This window comes from Tursiops truncatus, chromosome 7 (genome assembly GCF_011762595.2).
Source record: "Tursiops truncatus isolate mTurTru1 chromosome 7, mTurTru1.mat.Y, whole genome shotgun sequence".
NCBI classification, from domain to species: domain Eukaryota; kingdom Metazoa; phylum Chordata; class Mammalia; order Artiodactyla; family Delphinidae; genus Tursiops; species Tursiops truncatus.
The window spans coordinates 35123270-35139317 of record NC_047040.1 but is presented as its reverse complement, the minus strand read 5'-3'; the positions used below and the strand labels follow the sequence as shown (position 1 = coordinate 35139317).

Sequence of the window (16048 nt, the reverse complement as noted above, 5' to 3'; positions counted from 1 at the left end):
CAGATGATTGTAGCTAGAAGGCAAGAGGAGGGAATTTTTGAAAGAAGAGAGCAAAACAACTACTGAAAAATTTCCTGAAGATCTCACGACATGTAGGACTTCGGGAATTTAGGCAAGAGAAGTTTCAGTGACCTGGAAGCCCAGAGATAAGGTACATCTTTATGGATAGTGGAACAGCAAAAGTTTGGTTATGAACAAGAAGGGTGTGGTTGCTTGGGTCTTGACTGAAGGGTAGTCAGAATTAAGAAAAGGGGTGTGTCTGTGTATGTGTAGTAAGAGACTTGAGCTTATCTAGATGTGGGTAGAAGAAACTCGTTGAGAAAGACATACTGAAAATATGGGGGAAAGAAGGGTGAGAGAGGGAGCGAGCCCTAGAAGGTGGTAGAGAGGGGCTGCAAAGCACACCGGAAGGAGAAGGGCATTTCTTCCAGTGTGAGTGATGCCAGGGGGTCTGTAGATTTGGAGACAGAGGGGAATTTCATGCTCACATCTCTTTTCCTATGAAATGGGAACCAAGGTTATCAGTTGAGAGTGAATGAAGGAGACGGGGAGCTGGAGACTGGAAGGGACCGGTCAAGGTTTGATATAGTTCTTGTGGAAAATGAGGATGAGAGATAGAATTTCTGGGTGGTGTCAGGAGCCCCGTCGAGATTGGTGCCCATAACTGTGGTGACAGCAGTCTGCTGCACTGTGACGCTTTCTTTGGCAGAGGTTGGTAGCCCAGACTCCTGGCTATAGCGTCAGGAGTGGGGCAGCTAGGTTCCCCCGGTGTTGCCAGAGGTTTTGCCAGGGAAATACAGCAGAAGGAGACTGGGGCTGGGGGGTTGGGAATCTAAGAAAAAGAGTGATTGAAATGTTGGGGTCTGGAATCTAAGAGGTCACCATTAATAATATTATTATACTAACTTAAAAACTATTATTATTATTATTATTACCACTTATACAAGGCTTCCTATGTGCCAGGCAATGTTCTAAATACTTCACATAAATAACTCACAACAGCGGTATGAGGCCAGTGCTAGTATTTTCCCCATTTTACAGGTGAAGAAACTAAAGCACAGAAAAGTTAATTAACTTGCCTAAGGTCACACAGCTAATAACTGAAGAGTTAAGATTTGAACCCAGACAGTCTGGCTGTAGAATCCGTGATTGTAACTATATGCCATCTGTTTTCATCTGTCTCTCAGCATCTTTTTCTCTGACATCCGTGGACAGACATTCTTTTCTACTTAAAAGGAGAAACAAATGAGCCAGACTTGCTACGTTATGGTATATATACATTCAGACACAGCCTGGAAATAGGAAGCGGAGTTGGGAAGTTCTCAACTCCATTTTTCTTTATTCTAAAATACCTAGGTCAGACATAAGACTTGGTGTTCCATCCCAGAAGGACTGGGAAGCACACTTTTTTAAAAAAAACTACCACATATGACAATTGCAGCTTCACTCCACTCTTCCCACCATCGCCATTATCCCCACCCACATATGTGGGCCATGCTAGTTGGGTGTAGCATCTCTCAATCCCGTGAGTCTGCCAGATGGTGAGAAAGAATCAATGTCCCCTCATTTCCCTCCTCCTGCTTTCCTGACATCCTACATCCTGGGTGGAGATTTACTCCTTTGCATCCAGCTAAAGTGCACATACTCTGTGGAAGTCTAACTACCCAGTCATTTACATCTCATTGTGCAAGTTTTTTCTGAACTCAATTTTTAATAGAAAGACTTACAGTTGGAACTCAGCTGGTGGCGCAGTGGTTATGAATCCGCCTGCCTGGCTTCCCTGGTGGCACAGTGGTTAAGAATCCGCCTGCCAATGCAGGGGACACGGGTTCGCGCCCTGGTCCGGGAAGATCCCACATGCTGCGGAGCAACTAAGCCCGTATGCCACAACTATTGAAGCCCGCACACTCTAGGGCCCATGCTCCACAACAAGAGAAGCCACTGCGATGAGAAGCCCGCGTACCACAATGAAGAGTAGTCCCTGCTTGCCACAACTAGAGAAAGCCCGCGCACAGCAATGAAGACCCAACACAGCCCAATAAATAAATATCCACCTGCCAATGCAGGGGACATGGGTTCCCTGGTCCAGGAAGATCCCATATGCTACAGAGCAGCATAAGTCTGTTTGCCACAACTACTGAGCAGCATAAGTCTGTGTGCCACACCTACTGAGCCTGAGTGCCACAATTATTGAAGCCCACACGCCTAGAGTCCATGCTCCACAACAAGAGAAGCCATTGCAATGAGAAGCCTGCGTGCCTTAATGAAGAGTAGCCCCCGCTCACCGCAACTAGAGAAAGCCCCGTGCAGCAACGAAGACCCAATGCAACCAAAAAAAAAAAAAAATAGACTTACAGAAAACAAGGTCATAAAGGGGAAAGAAAAGAGGAGTGTGGAGTGGACAAAACACTGTGCATACATAAAATTTTATCTTCCAGCTGATGGTGACCATAAGGTTTGGTTATATTTACAAAACAGTTAGATTGAACTATTCAGAACAATACTAGGACTTCATCCAGACTGTGATTCACTCCTAAATTTGAAGATGTATTTTCAGTGTCTTTAAGATAATGGGATCTTGCTAGTTTTTATTTTTGTTGTAAGTACAGATATTGCATGTATAGCATTTTCATAAAGTGTGGTTTCTTTGAGATCTTTTAAAAGACTCCAGCTGTACAGAAATATCTCATTAGTGACAAAAAGAAAGCAAGTTTTTTCTGCTTTGTTTGATCTAACAATGAGGACTCATCACACACTGGTGCCTCCTGTGCTTACAATAGACTGTGTAAGTTAAGCATTTTGTTATCATTCTTTAAACTTTTCCCTCCTCCTAGCATTTGTCCAGGTGCTCAGATTTCCTTCCAAAGTCACAAAATACAATATGGGTTGAACATCTGGCTTATAAAAGTCCTTTGAAGGCAAAGCAGAATGCCTCTCTGGTCAAAGAAAAGCTATACTGGAGGACTCCTACAAGATATGGCTTGTGGGCTCATCTTGTTCATTGAAAACTGGAAAGTTATTGTCCTTCCTGGCTACTTAGCTACCTAGTATTGTAGTCAAAGGGATTCACAGACCAAATATTCACCTAGAGAAGAGAAGGCTCCAACATCCTCATGCCCCAAGCATGAAGTCCAGAGAGGGGTAGAAAGTATTTGATGCTGACTGTACAGCTGGGTTTCCCTGAAGTTGCTATTGATGCAGAAACCATTTAAAAGTTGAAAGTGCTTCATGGCAAAAGTATAAAGCTCAGGAAGCAAGAAGGGACATGTTGAAGCCTCTCCTATGGAAGAATATTGAAAAAACTGTATTTGATCAACCCTCTATGACCTGTTGAACTTGAGGGTAAGATACAGTAAAAGACTTTGTTATTCACTTCACATGACACGTAGGGGCAATGAATTTTGCTCAGCGATGCATGTGCAGCCGGCATACAATCCCTTTGAGGGCAGGAATCTTGTCCATCTTGGCCAACACTGGGTCTCTTTTGCCTGGTATGATGCCTTGCACCAAATGGGCCCTAGATAATGTGTTGAATGCTTTAAAGACCGAATTACCTAGGCTAAACCATTCTATAAATTGCCTATGAAACGGCTGTCAAAAACACATATTTGAAGTATGTTATTACTAAGATTTGACCTCCAAACAGACGGCTTATTAAATGGATTTTGTTTTCTTCAGCTTTGTCCATGTTTTAATGGACACACCCAATTTACCTGACAGATCTTCTGTTCCAACAGGAAAGAAACAAAAAGATCTCTTCTCTTAGGTAAGGCCTTCCAGAAGGATGCATCGCCTCCAGGATTATTTAGTAAATCTCTACTCTGTTGGGTTCAAATCCTGGACATCCAATTTAGCCAGAAAAGAAAAACTATTGTCTCAATAATTAAAAGGGCAAAAAACTAAACCCAGGACCCTACTGACCAATAAACCTCTAAGTTGTGTGACAAACAGGTATCGAACAAGCACAGAGCCTGAGAGAAATCCAATAGCATCCACCTCCAGAACAAGCTGATTTGGGGGAGGACAATTATCAAGCGACCAGCACTTACCACTCCATTGTTTACTGCAATCAAGTCTACAAGCACCTCTAAGACACCCTGACACTTCCGCAGGGGCTCTTCCATAGCTTTTACTCTGCCCTTTGAAATTGTCCAAGGCACTGACATTCCCAGTTGTCTCTTACTTTAGCAACTTCACAAAGACACCACAGGGCTTCCCTGGTGGCGCAGTGGTTGAGAGTCCGCCTGCCGATGCAGGGGACGCGGGTTCGTGCCCTGGTCCGGGAGGATCCCACATGCCGCGGAGCGGCTGGGCCCATGAGCCATGGCCGCTGGGCCTGCGCGTCCGGAGCCTGTGCTCCGCAACGGGAGAGGCCACAACAGTGAGAGGCCCGCGTACCGCAAAACAAAAAAAAAAAAAACAAAAACAAAGACACCACAAATCACAGATTTCTCCCTCCTTCCTTCCCTCCTTCCTTCCTTCCTTCCTCCTTTCCTTTCTGTTTATTTTGATGGTTCAAGGGTTAAAACTGTGCAAGAAGCAGAGGACAGAAGCAAAAAGAAATAGATAATTTGAGGAGAGTTTAAGAAAGGGGCTACTAATGAGAGTAGCAAAAGCACAAGGGATGGTGCCTCATTAGTACCCAGGCTAGCATCTTTGGGAGTCACCACGCCTAGGCCTGAAGAGGCAGGGGAGCAAAGGATGAGTGAGACAGGGTGGGCTGTGTGGAGAGGGCCTCCTGACAGGAGCTTAGACCTCCCATCAGTTTGTGGGACCCCACAAAGAGAGAACTAGGGAATCAATATCTCCTTCCGGTGCTTCCCATTGACCTCACCTGAATGGAAGCCAGAGGCAAAGGAAGCTGTTAATCTGTTCAAAGCAGGTCAGACTCCTGGGGCACAGAGCAGGGCAGAAAGGGATAGAGTGGATCTGGAGGGGTAAACAGAAGATAGCAGCATAGCACCACATCCCCAGCTCCCACATTTAATTTCTAGCTTAATGACATACTTATGATGTCTTTGAGCCCAATTTTTCCCTCCCTCAATTAGATTTCAAGGAAACTTTATGCTTCTATCTGCTGACTATATGGCCTATTTTGTTTTAATTTCATAGACTTTGATTGCCTACTTTCCAAATTCCATGATTATTTCAAAAGTCACAAACCAAAGTGATTATTTAGAAAACCGGTCTGGTACTTATTATCAGCAGAGAGTGATGGGTATTCAAATATTCAATATTAGGATTTTAAATATCTAGGGTTACATTAACACACAATACACACACACACACACACACACACACACTTTTCCTGGCACCTACACTAAAAGAGTAAAAACTAAAATCCCTCAGTCAGAAGCTAGACTAAAATGCTAGGTCTCTTAAAGTTAACCACATAATCAATTTTGTGCTAAAATTCATCTAGAGTAGCTTATATTCTTTATGGAACAGGGACTTGAATCTGGCTTGATACATGGAATTCAAACTTGGAAACCATAAAGAACATTTTACTTGCAAAGTTATTACGTTGGCCACCACTCTTTCTGCTCCAACACCATAACACGGGCAGAGATTCTTCTCCCCTCCACCCCATCTCCCCCTCATACGACCATAACAAAATTACCCCCACTTTGGGTCTCCTAGGAGAGCCATCAGTTGATGATATCCAGCCAGAGAATCATAAGAACTGGTTTTAAGCACAGAATAACTTCAGGTCACACATGGGTCGTTTTTCAAGCACGCATCGGTTTCGATGAGTGGATTTTCAATCAAAACACCACGTCCCTCAGGCTGACTCTTTTGGATACCGTATTTTCCAAGTGGAAAACCAATTGTGGTAGATCAAACCACCTGGCCAGGCTCACCTCTCCAGCACTCCACATCCAAAGCGGCCCACTGCCATGATTGAAGGCAGATGCCTGCGGATGCCTCCAGACGCCTCCGGACGCCTCCAGACGAGTGAACATAAATACACGGAGACACTTGAAGAGCAGACGTTTGACATTATCTCTTAATTTGTTCCACATATCTGTACTCAAACCAGAGTTTCTTGAAAGTAATTTAAGAACTATCTAGTCCACAATAATACCAGGAACGAGGAGTTGCTGTTCTTTAACACAGATATACCTGCATCTGTGTCACTGCAAACTCCAGTTATGTTGTACTTAGAGTTAAAGCTACTTTAGATATGTCCATGTTGGGTCAAGAATACTTTTACAATAATGATTCTAAATGTCTCTTATGATTATACTTTGCTGTTGTTAAATCCTATATGTTGTGTTAAATATTCCTTGACATCTACTCTTGCCCTATAAGTCATGCAGCAAACTTTGATCAAAAGAAATACAATTTTGACCTGCTAGTACACTGGCTTAATTCTCAAGGCATCTTTTTCTTTGTCTATTCATTTGATCCTTTCATTAGGTAATCAGATAATAAGCATTTCTAGGTCCCGCCATGTGCTGCACAATGTGATAAACAGAAAATGAACCTTGGGGAAGGTGCCTGACAGGAACCCTTTGGCCCAGAGAAGCAGCCAGCCTTGGAGACACCCCACACAGAGGGAACTGGAGAGAGAAATACCTGACCTCACTCCCCTCCATCCCTCTACTTGACGTGAATCCCATTTTCTCCACTGATCAGTTATGTGGTCGTGGGTAAATTTATTAGCCTCTCTTAACCTTGAAGTTTTTTTTTCAAATTTGGGATGATGATAAAAACCTAATCCACTAGGCTGCTGTAATGACTAAACAAAAATGTAAATCTCTTAGGAAGTTACCTATAATACTTACTCGGTAAACAATAGCTCCCATCCCTCTTCCCATCCTTCTCCACTTCATTGAGCCAGTTAAAAGCAGTACTTACAGGGGCTTCCCTGGTGGCGCAGTGGTTGAGAGTCTGCCTGCCGATGCAGGGGACGCGGGTTCATGCCCCAGTCCGGGAAGATCCCACATGCCGCGGAGCGGCTGAGACCGTGAGCCATGGCCACTGAGCCTTCGCGTCTGGAGCCTGTGCTCCACAATGAGAGAGGCCACAACAGTGAGAGACCCGCGTACCACGAAAGAACAGCAACAACAGCAGCATTTACAAAGAAGCTGGGAATGACAGAATTCCATCCTTCAAAGGGATGCTAGAGGTCTCATCTCCTCTCTTCCAAACAGGACCACTCTCCATCATCCTATCTTTGCTTCTAATGTGCAGAACTCACTTTTAAAATGAAGTCGCTCATTTGCCTTTATATAACTTTTATTGTTAAAGTTATTTCTCATTTGAGCAGAGGTCTATCTTTTGGAAACTTCTATCCATTGGCTATACACACAATGTCTAACTCTGCTATGGTATAGAAATCTCTCTGGGTTCATAGTGAGAAGATGTGGGCTTTAAGCCTCATTTGGACACTGGACAGCTTTGTGACCTTGAAAAAATCAATTTCCCTGAACCTCAATTGCTCTAGGAATTGGCGACAATAACAAAAAGGTCTCCTTCCAAGGGTTCTGTTGGACACTCCCTGACAGCTCCATCATGCTCCACCTCGCTGGCCACCCTTCAACGTTTCCCCACATGACAGCACCCTCACTTACTTCCTTTAGCAGTTTTTCATTTGAAAAATTTAAAGGACCAGGAATATGTTATAATATGAACTGATTGAAGCAAAATGTCCAAGAAGTAATAATAGTGAACAAGGGCCTTCCGGACAATGGGCAGCATTGGAAAAAGTTGTGAATATGAGAATAAGTACTCAGGACAAAGAGGAGATGGTCCAATATTACTAAGGAAATGCCCTACTGAGTGTGGCTGATGTAAGGAAGGTATTGGGGTCCAGCCAAGGAGTTTAAATGAGGTACAATAGAAAATAGGGAAGTCTTGAAGGGTTGGAAGCCAGAGAAGGAACATAATAAAAGTGTCATTTAAGAAGACAAATCTAGCCCAAGAGTGAAGTATGGATGGGAAATGTGAACGCTTAGCCTTAGAGATGCTAAATATAAATTGTGCAGTAACACATGTGCAAGCTGTTAAGAGCCTGCACTGGGATGGTGGTCATAAGTAGATAAACACACACCAGAGACAGTCTGAGAGAACGTTTGATAGGATGCAAGAACTTCCTAGATGGAGGAGAAAGCAAGAGGAAAGGTGAAAGTCAAATCCGAGAGTTCACATCCACACACCTGGGAGAATGTTGGGAGTTCGCCCAGAGGCAGCAAAGTTGCAAGAGAAAGATTTGTGTGGAGTCCAGACCAGAGATACCAATTTAAGGGTCATCTATGCGCTGGTAATAGAGTGGAAGCGAATGCATGGTTGGTGGTGCTCTCAAGGAAACACAGACACGTGGGAGCAGATGGCTGAGTCTGGCTCCTCTGCTACCACCAACTTGGTTTATTTGTCATCTTTCAGTCATAGGACTTTTCCTGTAACGCCATCATTTTACTCATACAGTTTAGGAGTCTACATGCTATCATAGTTATTTATGTACATCTTGTCCTCCCTACCAGACTATAAGCTCTTTGAGAGCAGGGATCATGTCTAACTTTTCTTGGTATCCTCTAGTGTGTCTAGAAAAGTGCTTACACACAGTAGGTGCTAACTAACCTTTGGAATAAATGAATGAGCTAAGTATGACTGTGATCCAGGATCTTGAATTGGATACACGTTTGATGAGATCTTTTACTAAAAGTGCAAACCAGGCAAGACAGCATTGTAAGTTTGGATTGAAACCTGGCAGCGCTACTCCAGGCATACAGCAAAGAGAGAAAAGAATATATTTAAAAGACATGGCTCAAACCAAAACCAAAAATTTTCTTGGATGAGAAATGAAACATCAATTCAAAACAGTGAGCCAGGAGCCACGATCCCCATACACATGCAGCCAGAGGCAGTGGGGGCCTGGGGGGGGGGGTGGTCAACCCCTCCCCTGTCATGGGACTAAAAGGGTCCCACACCAGGACAGATGAGCCAGTGTTCCTTATGTGTACTACAGCAGAACAAGCCACCCCAAAACTTAACAGTGTGAAGCAGCAACCATTTTATTCTGCTCATGGGTTCTATGCGTTGGGAATTCAGAAAGGGCAAAGGAGAGACAGCTCTTCCCTGCTCCACAGTATCTGGGGCCTCAGCTGGGCCAGCTCGTTCGACAGGGAGTGACTAGAACGGCTGGTGGCTGGAGCAGCTCGGAATCCATTTCCAAGGTGGCTTCCTGACTCACCTGTCTGGAGCCTGAGCTGGGATGACAGAAGAACAGGCTCAGCTGGGACTGTAAACCTCCCTAGAAAGTAGGGAAATGCGGAAAGAAATGAAAAAGATACACAAAATAACCAGTGCTAGTAAGAAGGTAGGAAAATAGGATATACCACTGGTTCACCAGTGTAAATTAGTCTAATCCCTTGGAATTTAAGAACATCTAGTGCAATTGAAAATTCACTATAAAGCAGAAACTAGCACACCACTGTAAAGCAATTATACTCCAATAAAGATGTTAAAAAAGAAAAAGAAAATTCACATCCCTTGTAACTGAGCAATTCCATTTCTAAGTAAAATCTTGGAACTTTTCTTTCAGTTACAAGGATATTTATCATATTAGTTAGATATTGTAGCATAAGAAACAACCACAGCATTTCAGTGGCGTTCAAGAAGAAACATTTCTTGAGTTTGTGGATCACTTGTAGGTTGGCCGGATGTTAGCTGAGCTAGGTGGCTCTATCTGTGTTAGCTGGGGTGGTACCCACCCATCCGGGGGTCAGCTGCTATAGGCTGGCCTCAGCCAGGAAGCCCAGCTCTGACCCACGTGGATCCGCCTCCTGGGCCTCGTGAGTAATTGAGGCATGTTATTCTCACGGTTACGGCAGAGACCCAAGAGCACCAACGCAGTCACATAGGTACCTCCCAAGCCTCTGGTCACTTGTGCCTGCTAACATTCCACTGGCCAGTGCACGTCACATGACCAAACAGAAAAATACACCCTGGGGGAGTAACTGCAAAGTCACCTGACAAAGGATTCGGTTGCAGGGATCAGTGAAGAATTGGTCTATTAATGGGATCTATCACGTTCACTGCAAAAGTGTTTGTTACCAGACAAGAAGAACCTAAGTGTTCATCTAAAAGGGAATGGGTAAATAGATTGTGGTGTTTCCATCCATCAGAAGACTGTATAGTAATGAAAATGAATAAACCAGGGCTACCTGTATCAATGTGTGATAAACATCACAAACGAAATGTTGACTTACAAAAAGAAAATTGCACAATGAAATGTAGAGCATAAAACCATGTATGACACGTTTTCATATGCTCCAGACAACAGTACATGTTTTTTATAGATATGGACATATATAGTAAACATGTAAAACATGGATGAGAAAGATATACTTAAGCCTCAGGACAGTGATTTACCTCTGGAGAAAAAACAGACCAAATGGGACCATGCAGGGAGACAAAGTGGGCTTCAGCTGTATCTCTGATATTCTATTTTTAATATAAAAGATATGAAGCAAATGTGGGAAGATATTAACACCTGCTAAATCTGAATGCTGGATGAGATAGGTGTTTCTCGTATTAGTCTGGAGGTTTGGTGAGGAAAGGGTTACAAACAGCCAAGCAAATAGTTTTGGGGCCCCGGGAATAGAAAGGATCGTCCGTTACAAAACACCAGGAGATTCCAGCCATCCACTCTCTCTGCCTGCCCCACTCCCTGTCAACATTTGGAAACGGCTCCAGATATGAATGCAAAGTAAATTAAACCAAAAATGATCACCAGGCATGAGCAAACTCCATTCATCTTATTCTGATCACTTGTGGGCTTTGATTTTAAATCCCAGACACACAAACTACTGCTTGTTTTTCTAACGTGTTTGGCTGCTTTATGAGTCAGCAAATCAAGTTACTAGGATGCAGAATCAAGGACAGAGAGGATGGAGCTTGGAGGGAGTTATTTCACTCACTTTTTTTTTTCTTTTTAAACTGTTATCAGAACATCTCAGAGTCTCTTTCCATCCCTAGGGAAATGAAAAGGACTGTTACGGAAAGAAAATGACACCCAAATTTTGTTAGCAAATATTAGGAAAATTTTCAACCCTGGCAAGGAAAAACTGCCAGATGGCCTGAAAGTACATGGTAGTGTCTATGTAGGGGATGGGAGCTAGGATCACTGCAAATGTCTTCACTTGAAACATGAATAAAGCAAGAGACAGAAAAAGAACATTGATTTTTAAGTAATCTAAGGTTTGATACCTTTTTCCCCCAGCAGAGTTAAATTTACTGTCATTTTATTTTCACTGTGATATGTCACTCAGAAGATGTTGCTTTGGAATTGAAACATACCTGCATCTGAAAAGCATATACAAATTGTACAAGTATAATGTAGCTTTTCTAGATGGGCTTGGCTATTGATCCATGGATGGCTGTATTCGTATGTATTAACAGTAAGCAGATGACATGTCTTTGAAATAGCCACTTAGTTGAAGAAAATGGGATCGTTGGATGCAAGGCCACGATGGGGCTTGCCGGCATAGTTTCCAGAGGCACTCAGGCTGAAATGAATGTCCTTGCCAATCTGCAACATTACGTTCAACGTTAATCTGAATGGATTTTCTGTAGAATAATTTTAGAGTTATTACCTGTGATTTTGAAGTTGCTTGCTTACAGTTATGCCCCCATTTGAGGAGATGTCACAGAGCACCCCGTCACCCCAGCTTCCACTTCCCCAAGGCAAATGCTTGCAATAATTTCAGTTGATTCTCTGGGATTTTGTCCCCATATCTCTAAATACCATGCTTTTTTGGCTGCGTTGGGTCTTCATTGCTGTAGCTGGGCTTTCTCTAGTTCTGGTGAGTGGGGGCTTCTCTTTGTTGCGGTGCACGGGCTTCTCATCGCGGTGGCTTCTCTTGTTGTGGAGCACGGGCTCTAGGCGCACGAGCTTCAGTAGTTGTGGCATGCAAGCTTCAGTAGTTGTGGCACGCAAGCTCAGTAGTTGTGGCACGCAGGCTCAGTAGTTGTGGTGCATGGGCTTAGTTGCTCCGCGGCACGTGGGATCTTCCCAGGCCAGGGCTCAAATCCACGTCCCCTTCATTGGCAGGTGGATTCTTAACCACTGCTCCACCAGGGAAGCCCTAAATACCATGCTTTTAAGGCTACTTTTTATTTTTGTTTTTAACATATCCTGTTGAGTTCTTACTATGGAAGATGAGAATTCGTTCTCTTACCCTCCCCTCCAGACCCTCCCTCGACACCACCCTCCCCATTGCTTGTCTTTCCAATGTAGTTACTTGATCACTGTGGCTAGATCAGTACCCTGTGTTTACATTATTTGGGCTATGTAAACATTTTTGCTAAGCCATATAGTATCAAAGATTACTCTTCCTTTCCTGAATAACTTTTACTTTTCCTAGATAACTGTCTTTTTTTTCTCCATTGACTTGACTTTCTTATCACTACATCAACCCTAAACTCCCCCTGAGGTGTGTGAACATCTCCATACTTCCAAACAATGAAATGCATGTCAATTTTTATCTTCTTAAAGACATTTCCCTTCACTTGCCCAGACTTCTACATCTGGTGAGCAGCTGTCATGCTGGGATGTCCCTTTATTATCATTTAGTGGAATCTCAGGAGTAAGCAAAGTAAGTGCGTGTGTCACATTTGCGATATTTACCCACACTTCCTGGCTTTGTTTCAGATCCTTTATCACGTGCCACAGGGCCTTCACACATGCTGTTTTCTCTTCCTCAAATCTCTTGTCTGTTTTCTCTTCTCATCCCTTAGATTTGAGTTTAAAAGTCACTTCTTCAGAGGCATTCCTTGATTCCCCACTGCATCATCCTCATTATACTTCTTCATAATAGTCACTACTTTTCCTGCACAGCACTTATCATAAGTGTCAGTGCAGTACAGTAATAACTTGAAATGTGTTTTCTTCCCTCCACAACTTATATATGACCTTTTCCCTAATCAGACACATCCACTTACTCAAGGGCAAGTAGAATATTTATAAAGGGAGTGACAAGAGCAAGAAACATTTAATGTTCAGTTTTTCGACTTCCAATAGAGGCTTGTGTGAATTAAAAGGGCAGGTTGTGAGGATGGGGGTGGAGAGCAGAGGTGATGCTGTCACCTGAGGAGAGATGCTGGGGACCAAGTAAAGAAAAAATATGGAGTCAGCATCAGGAGGTGACTAAGTACCACACTTGGCTAGCACAAGGGAGTCCTGGGGGGGAGCAGTAACATACAGACAGGGGTAGTAAAACAAATATTTGACAATCGATGCTAATATTCACTAGTATATAAACTGATATATAAGTCAAAAATTAAGAACAAAAGATTCTCTTTTATTGCCTACATTATCTAAACTGGAGTATAAAACTATTTACCGTGAAACCTAAGTTGTAGCAAAACCCATTTGTTAAAACATTCTAACAATTCCCAAAGCATTTGTTGGGTTACAGCAAGTGACGGCGTGCATTTGTGTTTGCTGCAGCTGTCGCTATCTAAGGAAGATTCTCTGTGCTCCCCATGCCACCTCCCCTGGGCCCCTCTCTGATTTCAGCTGCAACTGAGGTGTTTGCTTCCCATGCACAGTGTCAGCATCCCAACACAAGAGCCTGCTCATCTCTTCCTTTGGTCTGCCTCAGAGCACTCCCTGAAGCCACAAGGGTTCACCCAGCCCTTGCCCTGGAAGTGCCCAGGAGTGAACACCCCAGAGACAAACTCAGACAATGGTTAAACAGGTGTCAATGGTAATCAGTGCTCCAGATGCCCATCCTTAGGGAAGACAACTCTGAGGTGTGTTCTGTGTGGTTTCTCAAAGGGTCCCCCAGCAGGATCAGGTCTCAGTTGTCCAGAGTGAAAACCAGCACAGTAACATCCCATTTGCTGGCTTCTCTTCCTTCCCCATCTCATTCTTCCCGCTCCTTCCTTCCTGCTTTCTGGGATCACCTTCCAAACAGCCTACCTGTACCCAGGTCCTTGTCATAGGCTCTGCTTTGGAGAGAAACCCAAACTAAGATGCTCTCTGAATTATATCCTGGAATGAGTCATGGTTTGACATTGGTAATTGCATCAAACTCTTTGAATGACTTCCCCATTGCAGTGGTAAGCATTAGGTGACTAGAGAGCCTGTGAGGACCTGAGCGATGGTTCGTGCAGCTGCCCCCATCTCAGCTTAGCTGTGTCCATTGCTCTCCAGGCCTCTTTCCAGCCTCTCTCATGCTACCAGAGGTAGACAAGCCAGATGCAGGGGTAGATAGGAGGAGGAGAGGAAGAGGGGAGCGGTTAGAAGATGCAACACACAGAGAAAGGAGAACAAATTGAATAGAAGAGATAAACGCAAAGAACACACAAATGGCAGTTAATTGACAAGTAGGCAAAAGCTTGCCACTCACACTACCCAGAGGTGGGTAGGGCTTATGCTGGGGCTGGCTCTGCATGTCTGCCCTGGTGCATGAGAGAGTGGCATCCATAGAGGGAATAAGGGAATGGGCTGGTTCCTCTGCTCAGAGACCAGGTGCAGGGAAGAGGAGGTGACAGAGATGACTCACACTGTCACTTATTGGGGCACACAGTTTCCTGGCCATTAAATAGGGTTCTAGGCAGACCTGTTCAGGGGTAGCTGCCCCCAACCAAAGGATATGATGCCAAAGAAAACAAAGGTTATGAAAACCACCAGAGGGCTTGCCCACACAAATTCCAGTCTGTGCAACCACCCCCAGAAGCCTCTTCAACCTCTACCTGAACCTGGACCCTGCTTTTCCCCTTGGGCAGAGTTAGGCATTCCTTTGGGGGCTTGCAGAATAGGTCCTCCTCAGCTCAGCTCTGCGGTGCTGCCTCCCCCATCGAGACTTTAGGAACTGGGCTTCCTTGGTGGCACAGTGGTTGAGAGTCCACCTGCCGATGCAGGGGATATGGGTTCGTGCCCTGGTCCGGGAAGATCCCACGTGCCGCGGAGCGGCTAGGCCCGTGAGCCATGTCCACTGAGCCTGCACGTTCGGAGCCTGTGCTCCACAATGGGAGGGACCACAACAGTTAGAGGCCTGCATACCGCAAAAAAAAAAAGACTTTAGGAACTGGAATGAGGGATGTGTTCATTAACTAGATGGAGGGAGTCCTTTCACAATATATGTGTATATCAAATCATCACAATGTACATTGTAAGTATCTTACAGTTTTGTATTTCAATTACACATCAATAAAGCTAATATAAAATCAGCAACAACAACTTTAGAAACCGGAGGCAACCTTTCAACACCTGGAATAAATAACCTAAAGTGTGTAGCAAGTTCCACTGATCTGCATTCTGAGTGCCAAACCCAGAAAAACAAGTCTCATTTCTACAGTGCATGGGATTTCAATGATTAAACCACATGTGCTGAGACGCATATCATTTACTTAGTTTTACTGTATATTGCAATTACTCATATTATTTCCCAACTGGTATGAAAATATTTCCATATTTTAATAACTAGTGCAGTCAAACCAGTGAACCTACCGATGATCAGTCTCACCTGCAGACTTTTATCTCCATTCCAGGATAGGCCTGTGTAGCCCAGAGGATAAGCCAGAAGATCACCTGTCCATCCCTAAGGCTTTGTCAAGTCCCATCTAAATATCAACACGTGGAATTCACCCACCTCGCCCCTTCCAATGTCCCTTCGGAAATAAAGGTCAGTGCCTTGTTTCTGCTGCTGTGTAACAAGTCATCCCCAAACTTATGACTTAAAACAAATTTATTATTACCTCTAATGGTTCTCAGGGTTGATGGGTCTCAGCAGGATAGTTCTCATTTGGGGCCCTTCATGGGGTTGCAGTAGAATGTCAGCTGGGGCTGATCATCGAAGACTTGACTGGGTGGGACATCCAAAAGGGCTGCTTCACCCACATGTCTATTTCCTGGCTGGATTTGCCTGGATCACTGGAGGTTGTCCAGGCATTTCTCTCCCCACATGGCCTCTACACATGGCTAGCTCAGGCTTCCTACAGAATGATGGACTCAGGTCAATGGCTGGTTTATCTCAGAATGAGCCTTCCAAGAGACAAGGCATAAGGCTTCTTTGGACCTAGTTTAGAAGCCACA

General features: G+C 44.1%; 1 protein-coding gene across 2 annotated transcripts in view; it reads left to right on the top strand.

The window, feature by feature from the left end:
• MAIP1 (matrix AAA peptidase interacting protein 1) overlaps nt 1-15638 on the top strand; it is a 218935-nt gene extending 203297 nt beyond the window's left edge. For both annotated transcript variants that reach the window (XR_012333017.1, XR_012333016.1), the window contains one exon: nt 15505-15638. The gene's annotated coding sequence lies outside the window, so the exon portion shown is untranslated. The remainder of the gene's footprint in view (nt 1-15504) is intronic.
• The last annotated feature ends 410 nt before the right edge of the window (nt 15639-16048 follow it).